We start from the raw sequence: 4,456 nt of genomic DNA on the forward strand, positions 1-4,456 counted from the left end.
ATTAGCATAGCTAGCATAGTTAGCATAATTAGCCTTTTAGGAAATGTGTTTTTTTGAGTCAGTTGATGATGCTGATCGCTATGCTAGCACTTTTAGCTATGTTAGCATAGCTAGCATAATTAGCATTTTAGGTAATGTGTTTTTCTGAGTCAGTTGAAGATGCTGATTGCTATGCTAGCACTTTTAGCCACATTAGCATAGTTAGCATAGTTAGCATAATTAGCATTTTAGGTAATGTGTTTTTCTGAGTCAACTGATGATGCTGATCGCTATGCTAGCACTTTTAGCCACATTAGCATAGCTAGCATAGTTAGCATAATTAGCATTTTAGGAAATGTGTTTTTTTGAGTCAGTTGATGATGCTAATCGCAATGCTAGCTCATTTAGGCACATTAGCATAGTTAGCATTGTTAGCATAATTAGCAAATCCAGCCTTGACTAGCTTTTAATTTGCGGGCTGTGAGGGCGGTGAGGTTAGCGGTTGTGCGTAGAGTTGGGCGTGGAAGGCCGGTTGCGTCTGCGGGCCATACAACGCCGCTTGCGGCTTTAATTTATTTATTTATTTATTTATTTATCTTTAACATTTGCATTTAATATCAGTTACGTGAGTGGTGCTCTTATTTATTTATTTTTAACAATTGAATTTATTATTTGCAAAAGCTGATGGACACCATCAACTCTCGGTTTAACGGAACATCTCCCTTGTTCTTCTCAGGCCGACTTCGAAATCGTGTTTTGTTTGTCCTTATCCCCATCGGTCTCGCTGCTCTCGCGATTTGCGCGATCGTCTGGAGGATGCGACGAAAGATGAAAAGGGGATTGGCTCCTGCATCTATCAACCTCAGTGACTTACTTCATAAGACATAAACCCATGTGTGTGTTCATTTGATCACCGTTACAATAAAGACCATCGAGTCCACCTCTGAAAGATGTCTCTGTTTTGTTTTCGTTATTATCCTTTTCAGTGCTGAAAAAGTGTGGTTAGGACAAAAACTATATAAAGGACAAGAAAATGCTATGAGGCACTTTGAACAATGTGGCTACGCGTAGCAGGGCCCCAATGATTCTGCTTGAGGTCACTCGGGTCCTCCGAGCGCAAACCCGACGCGCCGATCGCTTCAGACGGTGCAGACAAGGAAAAGAGACACAGGGCAAACGTCTGACATGATTTTATTTTGTATCTCATCACACGTGATCACACTGAGATGCTGCATCGGGCACTACAGCAGTCGAGGCGGAGCACAGGTCAGAGTCTGTGCTCTCGTCAACCGAGGGAGTGTGGAAGCGTAAGCACAAGCTTTCGGTCTTCGTCCGCTTCGCCCCGTCGTCAGCACGCCCACGATGCGAGTAGACGCTCACAAGCCCGACGTCTCGGTTTCCACTCGATGAGGAGGCCTCCCCCGAGCGAGGCACTTCAACGTGGTCGGCCAGCTCTTCCAAATAGGTCATCATGCGAGAGCTCTGTGCGCCGTGCGAGCGGAGAGTCTTCGAGGGCCCTGGTCGCCGGGACTCCATAGGCCCTGCCTGAAGGGAGATAGAAGACAGAGGAGTGCAACGGAAAGGTTAAAGGGGTTGAGTCTTCTTCGTCTGCCTCCAACGGTGTGAGCTTGTCGCCCCTCTGCCATTTATAAAAGACACCGGGTAACCCGACTTTGTGACCTGCCTTCGGGGAATTCTGCGTGACGTGTCGGAACGGTCTTCGGGTGTGATCGAGTGGTGCAAAGTGGAATAGTGTTTGCCTCAATCAACGAACGTCTGCTGCTGCTTCACCGGGCTCTGCGAGCGTCCCTTCGGACGAAAGTGAAGCAGACGGCGAGCGACGACGGTCGAAAGGTCCTTCTGCGTCTCCCGCAGCAGACTCCGCGACCCCAACCCTACTCGATCGGGCCTCGGCCATCTGAGCAGCTAAACCATGACAGGGCTCCCATTCTTACCGTGGCTACTTCTGACTGTCGCGCGGACCCAGAGCGTGGAGGGTGAGTGCTCTGTAAGCTTGCTGACATTGTTCCGAGTACGAGCGCGATCGTCATAACCCAAACAGTCAGCGCAACGCGGCTAGAGCAAAGCGAAAACAGGGGATGGCGAATTCCACACTACGGGTTGAGATGCAGTATCGTGACGTTGACTAAAAGTTCTTTTTTGTTTTTGTTCACCGCTCACACTAAAAGTCAGCGAGGAGGTGGTGTACTACGACATCTATTACGACCCAGACTACGCCTTCAATTACAGTTATGAGGGGATCAATCCGGAACCCGATCTGACCCGGCCAACGGAGCGTCCTCCATCCAGGTGGACATTGGACGACACCCAGGCCACTCACGAAAGAGACAATGATGCGACGAGGGATGCTGAAGGTGAGAGGGGCCGGCGGTCCCTTTCGAGGGGGCCGCTTGGGCCTAGAAGAAAACAGGTTGAGCTGAGCTCTGTCTTCGTTTCAAAGCAGCTCCGGTCACCGAAGTCCACCTGGAGCAGGTGGGTGACACCGCCGTGTGCAGTTCGGTGGGGATCTACCCGGAACCCGAGCTGACCTGGTCCACCGAGCCTCCGTCGGGCAGGAATCTGAGCGCCACGACCGCCGTCTGGCGGACCTCGCAGCTGCTCTACGACATCCGCAGCTCCTTGTTACTGTCGCCCGAGGACGCAGGCTTTTTTTTACGTCTGCACCGTAGTCTCTGGCGAAAGCAGCAAGAAAGCGACCGTGAAAGTTAAGCGAGGCGAGTGGTATTTTTTTTTAAAAAAAAACAAACAATATTTTAATTTGGTTTTTGGACCCATTTGTTGACTGTTTCTATCCCCGCTCTCTTTCAGTCTTCTCAGGAGGACTGTTTGTCATGATATCCATCGGTGTCACGGCTCTGACTGTTTGCACGGCTCTCTGGATCTGGAGAACGCGAAGTGGAAACAGGAGACAAGCTCCCGCCTGGGCGTAGGCTTATTCACGATGTGTCTTTCTGCCAGTGCGCCATAGGGTGATGCAAACCCATGACTGTGTTCATTTGATCATTGTGACAATAAAGACCCTCGTGTAGACTCCGAATGATGTCTGTATTTTGTTTGCTTCATTTTTTTTTAATTTTCATTTTCTGTGCTAAGAAGAGTTAGATCAGAAAAGGTTATGTTTAGAAAAATAAATGTAAAAGCGGAGAGGTATACTCTGGTATTCCTCGAGGCATTTTCCGCGTTGCTGCAACGCAGTGTGACGTTCTACGCTTATCGGAGCTGCAGAGTTTTACCGTGAGACCGCACAAGAAAAAAAAAAAGAAAGAACACTCAAAGCAAAGCGTCTTACTTTGATTTTTATTTCATCACACATAATTACACAGATCCCACGGATGTAGAAGCGGTGCACCAGACAGTCTGCGGTCGCATCGAACTAATGTCCCAAACGAGAGCCCCAGTTTTGTCCACCGTGACTCCAATGCGTTCTGTCCGAAGGTTGGCTGAAGACAGGAGTGCAACGGAGAGGTCGAAGAGGTCGAGTCGGGTTCGTCTTCTTCGTCCGCCCCCACCGCTCGAGCTAGCCACTCCTCGACCTTTTCTACATCCACACCGTGTACGGGGCGCTTCCCTCTCCATCGCTTTCGTCTTGCGAGAGCCGCCGCTGAGACGCCTTGCGCTCGTCCTTGCCATCTGTGCAGAGGCGACCGGGTCCCTCTCCGAACCCTCCTGCGAGCAAATCGGCTCCAGGCTCTCTGTTCTCTGTGGGCTCTGGGTCCTCTGTGAGCTGCGGGTGCTCGGCGTGAGACCCCGCGCGCTCCGCGCTCCTCTTTCTCTGCGGGTCGCTCGCTTCCGAGCTGCCCGGCGAACAGCTCAGTTTAACCGGCGTGATCGGCTTTGGTTTTGCCGGCGACGTCACAATTCGACCGTCGGTCTCTCGCCTTTCGCCGCGAGACCTGACGGTTTGGCACCGCCTGCCCAGGTCCGTCGACTTCAGGGAGCTCCTGGCCTCACGCTCCCTGCGTGAACGGAGGCCTGCGGTCGATTTGTCAGAAAGGTCGGCCCCTTCGGATTCCCAACCGCTGCCTTCAGACGCGGACCCTCGACTCTCCGAACTGGAGGAGCGCGAACGAGCGATCCGAGCGCCGGACCTTTTCGAACCTCGACCGTCGGCCTCTCTGCCTTTCTCGCCAGAGAAACGCAGCGGTTTCCCGGAGGCTGATTTTTGCAGCCCTCTCTCTGGGCGTCTTACGTCTTTGCGGCCGCTGGAGTAAGTCTTGGAGTGGTCTTCGGTGTCGTTGCGTTGTCGCCGCGTGAGCGCGGTTTCGAGCCCCGGCCTCTTTTCCCGCTCGACCGAGGGTCTCGACTTCGACCCTCTGCCTTTCGGCCTCGCGGAGACTCGCATCGCCCATGGGCCTTCCGTCTCCGAGCTGTCCGAGCTGAGTGCGCGCTTGTAGCCCCGCCGGTCGCTTTTGCACGAGGGCGAGGACGGCTGCGACCCGCAATACGGACGGCCGAC

The sequence above is a fragment of the Oryzias latipes genome, chromosome 21 (genome assembly GCF_053564925.1).
Source record: "Oryzias latipes strain Hd-rR chromosome 21, Olatipes_Hd-rR_3.1".
Classification (NCBI taxonomy): domain Eukaryota; kingdom Metazoa; phylum Chordata; class Actinopteri; order Beloniformes; family Adrianichthyidae; genus Oryzias; species Oryzias latipes.